Here is a 12,208-nt window from a genome sequence, read left to right as displayed (position 1 = left end):
TTCTATAGTTATTGTGCTAAATTACGGTCGCGGGCACTCGTTGGAACAAATTGGTTATGAAAGATTTTATTCCACTTTTTTTGTCAACTCGAGGGCCAACTTTGATGAAACTGTCCAGAAAGCAATGTAAGTAAGTGGGAATTGTGCAATTATCTTGAATTTTGATCAATTAAGGCTTCAATATTTGGTATTTTACAATACAAAATACATGAAGTGGAGAGTGTCATGAGTGACACTTCTCATCAACAATATGTGAGTATAAAAATGATTCAAAGAAAAATGATGCATGCAGTATATTTACTATGTAAAAGTGTTGATATGCTTGACTTGTTAGATAATAATCTTCAAAAAAGATTTTAAGGACTTTACCGAGCCCAGTAAAAATGAGAATGTTCTCAAATTCACACTTTAGATGATGCTAAACATTCATGTTCAAAGATGGTAGAAATAAATAGGCTAATTTAAAAGGTCAGATCATTGTAGCAGAAAAAGCAGCAAAAAAAAAAAAAAAGCCTCTATTGCATAAGTCACACTTTGTCAAAAATGAGCAAAAGTACAGCCAGCCAAACTGTGCTCATTCGTAATGACCCGAGGCAAGTCATATGAATTGCGCGACACAGTCATCAAAACTTCATCCGTACGCCGCGGTAATATGATTCAGTTGTGCAGGGATATTCTTCATTTTCAGCCGGTTATGAGGTGGCTGGTGAGATGACGATGAGTAAATTTGTTATTTCAGAAGTGGCTATCAAAAAGGGAGCACTTTGCGTAAATCAGTGCACAACAAGTAAAGTAGCTCTCAGTTTCAAAATGCTTGGTGACCCCTGCATTATATACACAATATTAAAAAAATAATTACTTATAAATATAGATTTTTTTTTTAATGTCAACAGAAAAAAACAAATGGAAGTCACATGACCCCCGAAAAAACACATCTTTGACTTTTATCTGCCGTGTCTTGTTTCCAGACGTTGACTAAATAAATATAGCATTACAGTTGCAGTCCTACGATGCCCCACCCCCATCTGAGGATGTGATGTAGTGTGTGTGTGGAAACACAAGAATCCTGCATCATAACCAGTTATCGTTTTACCTGCTCACTCATTGAAATCCTTTCAGCTGAATGTCATAAAGGTTCAAAGAAAACTAGCAAAGTGAATTCAATGAAAACATATGCAACATGTTCACAGAATTTAGGGCTGACTTAGAAGCTTATTCAAAGATGATGAAAAGAAAAGGGGATTTTTAAAACATAGTTTGGTATAATGTCATTTAATAAATGGAATTAATAGCGCCATCCAAATTCAAAAAATTAAATAAAAATGTGTTTATACACTAAAGCTGTTACGATCATGCATGTATAACCTGTATGCCTTTTTTACTTCAATAATGTTAAGCGCGGGTACAGCTGAAAAACTCGTGTGCAGACAAAGACAATATATTCAGTATTTCTTTAAAAGTGCTTTTATGTGCTAATCCTTTGAGTGCGACTTCATGACAGGCTTCTAAATTTAGCAAGGAAACATCCATTATTTTAATATTTAATTCAACTAGCTCTTAAAATCAACTCCAACTTCAAATGGAGTGCTTTGGAAAAGTGATGACAGATCCTCTAGGCTCCAGAGAATGCGAGTCTAGATTTGTCAGCTTTTCTTTTCACTTACACATATAGTCAGGGGTCATTCCCAAAACCAAACGTGACCATATTTCCAAACCTTGTGGCCGAGCAGAAGAAAAAAATGGCCTAGTAGATGCCTGCTGGCTCCCTCGCACACACTGGCTCCATTCTTCCATGGCATGAATTGGAAAGGGGGGTGCTGGAGCTTTTTAAGCCTATGTTAAAGAGTGTATTGGTGCAGACAGTGTACAAGTTCAGCTGGAAAGTTGGAATGAATGTATGCGCGTGTAAACTTGCTGCAGCTGAGTGTGTTTTATGTATTTTAAAGCATTGCTGCTTGTGTGTGTGGGTGTGTGGGTGTGGGTGTGGGTGTTGCCTGTTTTGTGTGCAGAAGTTTTAGGGCGCAGCTGGGTTCCATGCATTTAGGCGATGATGTGTGCATGTGACAGAGAGAGGGAGGAGGAGACATCCACAGAGAGCATGTCAGGATGTGTGCAGGAGTATTGGGGCCGATGACCCCATGCACCCCTTCTGTTACACACACACATTCAAACCAATGCCTCCACCCACCCTATAGCCTCATCTAGCCACACCTCCACTCGGCAATGCTCTGGTCGGTACACAATGTTCTCACCAAGTGCGGCCTGTTATCTCACTACACAGGGTGACAAAACAGCAAATAGAAATTTCCCAAGGTGCATGTTAAGGTTAAATTGAGGTTTTAATTTTTATAGCTGTCCGTGCCACATCGTCACTTGCTGATGAAACGATATTCTGCATTATTAGTTTGCAGGGTCTCTTAACAAGCCTAAAAACTGGGAGTGTATTGTGTTAAAATTTTTTGTCTTTGTACATTTTCACAAAAGAAGTAATGATGATGATCCGGAGTGGAGAATTGTAATGATGAAAAATAAAGCATAGACAGACACGATTCCCCCAGTCAAATTAATAATCATTTAATATTTATGTTCAATGGGCATCTTGCTGGATTAGAGGAGGCATATACTTAGAGAAAAGTCCCCCAAAAGAAAATTCTGAACGGATGCCAGCCCCAGTTGTACCTTCCAACATAGCTTCCTCAGAGTTCCGCTTCGACCACCCTGATTTTGATGCAAATGAGGGACGACCGCGCGAATTGGCTGGGAAAGATTTACGTTCCATCCCACAACAGCACAAAGACGCAGACACCCCATTACGCCCAATTCTACTGGCGTCGTCTAGCAAAATACCAAAAGAAAGAAAACTCCACCCATGCACACATTTTTTGAAAGTTTTTATTTTATGTATACACATGTGGACGCTAGTACAAGCGAGGTCGCGAGCATGAGCAACTAAGACTTGTGTCCGCAGTGTTTCCAATATTTATTTTGCGATTTATCCGAAAAGGGGACTAGCAAAAAGTGGTCCTAATCTTAGCAAAGTTTTTATTGGCGGAAAGAGGGCCAAAAGCATTGCCTGATAATACCATATGCAAATCTACAATTTTCTGTCATGTACGTATTGGGTGCATTCAGTCATCACTGATTCAGTATAATTCACTGTCAATAATTTTCAAGAAGCAGCTCATAGGAATTGACGGTTGGGGCACAAATTATTGTAAAAATTTGAAACAATTTGAAAGTGTAAAGAGGTAATTTTAATGACACTTTTTTGTCTAGATCTGCATTTCCTAATTATAACAATACATATCATATCAACACGTATACATTTATTGAAACAAGACTTTTTTTTTTTTCGAAATACAAACTCAAAATTGAGATTACTGTTGACTTGGCAAGTGTTCCAGTTTCTCATGTGGAGCTTTTGCAAAATTAATTGCCCACCTCAGCACTACAGGCTAGTTCACCAACATAAGGCACTGAAGGAGGTGACCCAGAGACGGCTTGGCTATAATAGAAACACCCAAGTATAATAAAAAATAAATAAATTAATTTTAAAAAAGTACAATTCCTGTATGTTATGTGCTCCTTTTACACAAGTGTACTACTGTATGGTGAGATTTTTGCATCAAAGCTTCCCATTCAGTTCGTTTAGCTCCCTGTTACTGTGAAATTCTGTTCCACATTCCAACATAACCATGTTGAAGGCCTACAACTAAATGCTTTTCACTACTTGTAACATAAGGCCTTTAAATCTCAGAGAAATAACGGCAGCTCACCTTTGTGCCAGCCTAAGGCACAGAGCGACATCTCGACTCCCGCCTTGCATTTCTTACTTTGTTGCCTTTGCCAAAGTCTGCCACTCCAACTCGCTTCCTCACCTGCCTCCTTATGGCTGCAGCGCTCAGAAGGCACGGACCATCGAGTCACGCCATCTGCTTCAGTGGGACATGCAGTGGAAGAGGGGTACGGGCTTCCTACCTACGTCAGTCTTCTTCCTCCCTCAAGAAAATCCTTTCTCCTTCCGTCACCCTCTCTTGTTCCGTGTACCAATTCCCATACTCTATTTCTTGTCGTAAAGATAAAACCTCCTAATAATTTTCAAGGGATGAAGAGTTGGATTTATGAACTGCCGTTGCCATGACAACCATAGCTAACTTTGGATTTTGGGAGGGGTCTAGGGGGTTTTTAGGTGGCAATTGTGAGCTCGTGGGGGAGTCAGAAGACAGAGTAGAGGCATTGTTGTATTGGCATTCATGGTGTCAGCAAACCAGAAGTAATGACTTGGCTCTATAAAAGGAAAGCATTAAACACTTTTCTCCGTTGGTGCATACTTTAAAAACCTCGCAACACAACATGGCTTCAGGAGGGAATAATGCTCATTTTGTCATTTGATCAGAATCAGTCTTGATTGGTTTCGACACAACATCAATGAAACGTGTTGAATCCACCATTTGAAATGTTGTTGCAGTTCTTTACAGAAAAATGCTCAGCACTGTCAACTTGATTAGATTTTCGCTAGCCGGTCAGCTCCTCGATCCCATTCTGCAAGTAACGTTCTTTACTGTCTTCTGTGTATACACATGATGTACATATGTGTTTTCAGCTCCTTATCAGGACGTCACAGCGTTCTCTGTAAAGCAAAGACTTGATGACATATTTTACAGTGAAATGACAGGGAGAGGTACACACATGCAGGGAAATTGTTTGGGGGTGGTTGGGGGGAAAAAAGAACTACTGACACCTCAGACTCCACTTCACAGGCAGTGAAGGAAGAAAGTGAGCAAGCCGCTAAGCCTTTCCTCCCCGCAGCTGCCTGCAAAGGGGAGATATTACCGTTCACATTTAAACGGACACATGGATCCCACTGTGGTGTGTGTGTGCGTGTGTGTGTGCGCGTGTGGGGGGGTGTGCGCGTACGTGTATGTTTAAGGTATTTATCTTTTTTGCTTTTTTTTTTTGTCTATCAAGTAAAACCCTTGCACTTTGCAGTAGTTCGGCTGCGGTCAGAATTCTTTGCGATTTTGTTAAACATTACAAAACAACTGTAATTCTCTGTTGTTGAGGCTTTCCAGACTATACAGGTAGTCGACTTGTCGATTTTACTACTACAACTACTTCTAATGACATTTTTGGCTTGAGGAGGGGAGAGGAGACTTGCAGCAATAAATGAGTGTGCTTAATGAAACGTTACATGTAAAAATGTACGCCAGCAATATTTCCACGAGCACACTTTAAAAAGGACTTCGAACTGAGCTGCCGAGAGGAACAAGAGAAACATTTACCGAGACACAGGTGCCCTATTGAATGTAATAATGTGTTCTCAGAGAGCAGTGAGTTAATAATAGCATAATCAAACATGACATGATATTGTTTTCCTCCTGAGTGTCAACTGTTTCGGAAGGAAACAAGGTTGTGCAAAAGTCTGTAAAATAAATCCTCAAATGGACAACAGCTGGAGTCGGCGTACAAACCAAATGGATAACAAGGAGGAAGTCTGAGTGACTTGTCTAAAGCCTCCTCTCATGACTTATGCACTTTCATGTTGCATTATATTTAATTATAGATCATAGTGGGGCAGCCCCTAACACGGCCTGCTTGCCTCACAGGTACAAACAGTTAAATAATTCAGCAGTGAACATGTCAGATAGGAAGCAGCATGAATACAGCGAGAGAGAATATACTCGCTCTTATTCACGTTTAGTCCTCATCTCGCTGCAGGACAAAATAAGGATTTGATTACGTTAATGATGTTACATTTGATAAAAAAGTACATTTTCAGGAAACTAACTGAAAATGTCATTTTATGAGGGACAGAAAACAGCATCCCATGAGGAAACTACTTATCCCAAAAGGGAAGGGATCCCATTAAATTCTAGAGAGTGGTTAAGTGATAAGAGCTTGAATGATTGATATTTTGGAGTCCTATATCGAGGGGAAACTGTTATGGCCCGACACCAATACCCACCCTACACCGTACGGTATTCAATGAAGTCCACATAGTGTTTGAGGGCGTAGTTTACAAGATGGCACAAGCGTGCGAAAAGTGCAAAATTGAGACAGTGTGTGTTACGCCATCGACTTGTCAATCAAACATGGTGTAGTATTTGCGATTTCACGGCTTAAAATCACATTTAAAAAAGGACAGCAAGACACAGCTTTGTGGAGAAAAAAGTGGTAGAACTGAGAAAAATTTCAGTTCTATATCTTGCTGAAAACAAAAAAAAAATAATAATCATTGGCATAGTCCAAAAATATAAGATGGCAATTGGTTAAATAATACGTCTGATCTCATATATAAAGTGTCTTAAGTGATTGTACAAACCTTGCTTGAAATTACAGCGAATAACATGCACTTCCGAAAAGTATCATTCTCATGAAAGGATGACGAGACATAAAGTAAAGAGAAGATGGAGTAGCCATGCTAATTGCGAAGCTAAAAATTCCCTTTAAAAAACTGAATTCGGTGGTGAGTGATTGGGTACACCAATAGACTGAGAAACAGTTTCTTTCCGAGAGCCATCTCTATTCTGAACTCTCACACACACACAAGAACACCCTTACCTTGCAGAACAGCATTGTGATGTGTTTTTATATACCCTATTCAGTACTAAATTCCATTGCACTCTCTTATTTAATTATCTAATTTATATATTTGTTTGTATTATTGTTGTATTGCACTGGAGAGGGGAGCCCTCTAATCTCGTTGCACACTTGAGTACAATGACAATAAAGGGATTTCTAATTCTAATTCTAATTCTAACACTTGTTGTCATATTTGACCTCTGGTACAGTAAATATTTTTACATCAAGTAACACTGAACAATTATCAACTTATGTTGAAAGATGATTTGTTGAATTTTTTTGATGAGTATAAAGTTTTTATTTATGTCGTAGAAAAAAAAAAAGATCGTAAAACTGTTAAAATTACATACAAAAATGTGACAAAATATATTTTGGGAGTAACTTTAAATGCTGTCCTTGTATTTCCAGCCAGCACACAGCAAGTAACAATAAAGAAGGATTTAGCCTTTGGAGACCCCCTACAAAAATAAGATTGCAGATTCAGGTCAAACAGTGGCAGTCTAAAACCATGTTTCACTAACATTTTAGTTGAACTAAGATCTAGTCTGACGGTCCACCACAGGAAGTGTAGAGGGAATGGCGATAGCTAAAAACTCAAGTAAATAGTGTGACGTCACACTACCGCAACACGGTTTAAGTTGCACAATGAAATAATATCCACACGTTGGTGGGAACGATGAAATGCCATGCCATGTGTCAGAAAATGAAATATGGAAATAAGATATGATTTATTGGACAGCCAGCAAAATGTGATGCGGGATAGAGTGACAAGCTAGCAAGAGAGCGGAAGTGTTAGAGGAATGAAAGCAATGAACAAGAAGCATCCAGAATGAATTCCCTGAGATGGTCATGCATGGCTGAGCTGAATTGGCCTGGATCGAGGAGGTGAAGGCTGGGTGGGGGTTTGAGCGGCTTCTGCACGTCCAGCTGGACAGAAAGACGACAGAGAGCGAGAGGCCCCCAGGTGCTGACAGGTGTAGGCCTCCACTCCAGCTGAGGCCTCAAAGCTGACCTGGATATTTGGATAACTCTCTCTATGGCTCTCTCTCTCCCTCTTATGTTTGCTGTTTGCCATCTGATTTAAAATAGCTCTTCCAATGCGAAGGCTGCAACGTAGTGACAATTAAGATGGCAGATTGTGAAATAGTTTTTTTTAAATCTGTGAGACAGACCTCACATATAAAGATATAGAAAATTAGGTACTTAACAGTTTTGCTCAAATTATGTGTGGACTGCTACACTCAGACACAGACAGAACACTACGCACATTAAGATTATGTCGCACCATCGATTTCAAATCCAAGTCCTCCAAAGCAGAAAACTTGCGTGATCACACGCTTGCTTTTATACAGAACACGACATTGAGTATGACATAATTGGTTCTATTTACTGATATTTCCTTGTATTTCAGTTAGGGTGCTCCGTTGATTGGCTACATTATATCCATCACGTCACAGTACGCAGATTCAAATGACTCTTGGAGATATTGGCCTTCCCCACACACAAAGATTTTTCAAATAATGAGAATGTTAAATATTTAAGATTCCCCGGCCGACTCGCTTTGGACCCTATTATTGGGACAAACACATCTCAAACACAATGATAATCTAATAGGACCTTGTTGACGGGAATGGGCGAAACTGGGACAAAACAGCCCGATTGTTTTTATGTGTGTACCCAGCCGAAGGTGGCATTTTCACTTCGTGGAGAAAAACACTTGCATTAGACTATACAATAAACAAATAATCTATTGTGAACAACTAATTGGAATGTGGAATGTGAAGCTTTTCATAACACTGATCAAATTTAGCCACCAGGCCAATGTGACATCTGAGAATCAGCAAATATGTTGGAATTTTAGTTGACGTGGGCTTTTATAATGTTTACGTTATGTAACTCTCGTGGCAGCCAAATCTTTCAAGCGCTGTTTGACTGCAACATGTTTTTTTCACCCTTATTTTGAAACTGAAGATAGATAAGGTAAGAAACATTTTTATGTTTCCATATTTTTATAATTACGGCGGTACAATTTATCACTGTAATGTAATTAGTGCAATTCAACAAAATACACACACAAATAAGTGTACAACTACAATAACGTAATATTCAATTGATTATTTCTCTCAATGTTGATTAGTCAATCATGAACATTATTATCTTTGTAATCATTGAATTGAGTCTCATTTGATTTTCTGTGTGTACCTATTGGAGTTTCTGAATTGTATAATTAGTGGAGTTAGTTCTAATTGCACTAACTCCACTAATAATACGATTCATATCTGAATGCATTTTACTCATGGCTATTTAAATGTATTATCAACTTGCAATCACGTGAAAGAGACTCATAGCTTTCCAATTAAAACTAATAAGTGATTTGTTCATCTTCCTTTCAATGTACTATTATTTGAACGTTCTACATGAAAAAAAATAATTGTCCTCACTGCCTCATTATGGTGTGCCTTTCAGCATGACAAGTAAATGAGTGTTGCAACAAGACAAGTTATCAAAGTCAAATAAGGTCAGAGCTGCTGAACAAAAACCGAGCTATATGTTTTTCATCTGACGACTATATCAAACAATTAATTCAAGAAAAGTAAAATATTTTTTTTTTATCAGTCTTAAGATGAAATAAAATGTGTTGAATGAGATTGACACATACATAACAATTATAACAATATATAGTTTAGCCATATATATATATATATATATATATATATATATATTTATTTATTTTTTATTTTTTTTAAACAACAGAGTTGAGTTCTTGGTCACACATGCAGAGCTATACATTTTGTCTCTGTCGGCTTGGTGCCGCGTCATTCAGGTTTCCTGTGAGGAAATCCGTGAGAACACTCTTCTTTTGGCACCCAACTGTACAACTTTCATCATGAGTGGGAAAGACAATTTGTTTTAGCTGTTAAATATAAGCGCTCAGACCAACATGCAAGCTTGTGCATCCGTGCATGCTCCTACCCAAGGCAGACACACAATACTTGAAACGAGCTTCTCACGCCCATGCACCCGACCACCCATACTCATAGTCATACTCATACTCATGTGGATATTATCAGTTGTGCTCAGCTGAGGCTCCAGGCTTGTCCGGTCCCTGTGGCGTAACGGTGACCAGGGGAGGAAGAGCTTATCTGGGCTTCAGGCCCCCCTCCCTTGGCCCCATGCCTTGGCTCCAGAAGCTGGGAGGCAGATGCCATGCAGGCTCCCGGTGAGGCCTGTTACTGTGGACAAAGCTTGTCGCATTCAATGCTGAAGGGACAAGCTTTTGAACCTCATAGTCAATCTTGGTGTGCATGTGTAAATGTGTAGAGGATGAAGGTAGCAGCTTTTAGTAGTTGGCAAATCATTTTGCCCATCTGGATGAACACAGCACTCAAAAAAAACGACACATTCTATCCAGTTATTTCTCTTGCGCTTTCATTGAATGAGGTAGTAATAGACATGGATCATAATGAGGCTAATTATAAGGCATATTGTGAACTGTCTGGACAAAGCTCTTTTCAATTCCAGCATAATTCCAGCAAGGTGCATAAAGGCAGCTCCCAAAAAATTTAGCTACAAAAGAGAAACACATTTTAATTGAGCATAAGTGTAAACGCTGCAAATTTGTAAGTGTCGTGGCATTTTTTTGAATGAATTCGAAATGATCTATAATTTCACATGAGCACTCTACCAGCTCATCACAACATTTCTCATGGACTCATTGCATCATCGCCTTCATTCACAATAAACAATTTCCTCCTCGAAATGGAGGGCTTTTCTTAGCCCAAACAAAGGCAAGAACAGGTGTATGTTGGAATGCGCAGCTGAAAATCTCCAGATGAGTCTTGCAGCTAGTTAACAGCTTTGAAAGGTTGCTTTCGTCTCAGAGAATTAAGCCAAGTGTTCACAAAACACGAGTCTAAATATAGCGATGGAACATGAAACAGATTAACGCCACACAGTGATGGGTCTCGAAGACGGCGGCACGCAGCTTTCTTCCCGCTTTGACTGGCACAGCTTTGAACCCCACGGATTGAATTCAGTGAGTAAATATCTGTGGGTGTGTACGTGTGTCTACCTAGGAGCCTTACGGTGTATCTTCTCCTCAGAACCAAGGGTGAATAACAGTTCAGGGTTTGGGGCAAATCATGTGCGTTCAAATGTCTGGTGGATGTCTAGGGCATGCGACGCAATGCGGTACAGGAAATATGACGCCACTGGAGTTTGTTCCCAGGGTGAACATCTTCCTTTTGGCTGTTTAAAGGTATTACCGACTGCCATTTTAGCTTCGGGGGTGAACCATGTCGTTCGGATTTACAAAGCCACCCCCCCCCACTTTGGAAAACAGTAAACGCTTTGACTTTCTCAAACCCCGGTTTGTTCGTTCGGCGAAGACTCGGTGTGTTTTAATATTGAATTTTTTCCTTTGATGTGCAATCACACATGCGCATGCCCGCCACTCGCACAATTACACAGACACAATGCATTTGCTGAGATGGAGCGACTGCGGTGTGTTTGACCCATTTTGCAGAGGCAGGCTTTTGCTTTCATAACGATTGAGTGTGAAGGAGCGCATGTGTGTATGAATGCATATCCAGTAGCTTGCAACAGGGTGATGTCGCACGGCAGGCTTTTAAAATCTTGAAAAGTACTAAGCTACTGTCTGGCTAAAAAAAAAAAAAAAATGTCTGTCCGACACATTTGCTCAAAAAAGAAAATCCGTCTGTAAGCTGAAAATTCAATGCAAAGAATACAATAATGAGAAGTGTCATTAAATTCGAGCTAAATTGTTAGGTTGTATGCAATGAAAGCTATTTAACGTATTGATGTGAACATGTTCCTCAAGCGGTTATTAAGTGTTCTCTCACAACAGTGCAGGGGTGTCACTGACATTATATTTTGTGTCACGATAGCATGTTGCCTTATTCCTGTCACTTCCCGTTAAGGCAGGAGGCAATTGGAACGGGCGCCTTGCCTTGAAGCTATCGCAGTAAGGGTGTCTGCCACGAAGTAGAAGGAAGAGGTAGTAGAGGTCATGGTGGTGGGGGTTTGGAAGTGCCACAAAAATCAGGGAGCGGCTGCCGACCCTTGCAGCGCATCATGGCAGCAGTCAAGTGAATGTGAAAACAAGAGAAAGCTTTGCGGAATATTGATTTAATGCCGCAGCCGGAGTAGGGGAGGGCAGCAAGATGTGCGCTCCAGATTACATTCGCTCTATTTCCCACTCATACAGAACCTTGGGTTCCTCAGCCTCCACACTCCAGAGAACCAGATGGAGACAGTGAGAGGATGTTCCTTCATTGGCTTTTGTGAAGTCCAACTGTGTAGAACGCAATGATGGATGAGAATAAAATATACAGGACATGTAAAACGATGATCCCATTGTTTATCTAGAAAACATCAAGGCATCTTTTTGGCATTCAAATCTATTGCTTGTGCCTTTCAATTAGCTCCCTGCCTTCTAAATAATAAATGGCTTCAGACCTCATTAGCATCAAACATAGATTAGGAAACTCGGTTTAGGGCCATCCAATAACGAGACACTTATCGAAATAAAGGATACGCAGGATGGAAATGTTTGTGTTGGATGTGACAGGTTTTTACTAAATTAACATGTTTTATTCAAGAAAGA

The sequence above is a fragment of the Idiotropiscis lumnitzeri genome, chromosome 13 (assembly GCF_059441095.1).
Source record: "Idiotropiscis lumnitzeri isolate Australia: NSW breed Sydney's pygmy pipehorse chromosome 13, RoL_Ilum_1.0, whole genome shotgun sequence".
NCBI classification, from domain to species: domain Eukaryota; kingdom Metazoa; phylum Chordata; class Actinopteri; order Syngnathiformes; family Syngnathidae; genus Idiotropiscis; species Idiotropiscis lumnitzeri.
Note: the sequence above shows the minus strand (reverse complement) of the source record.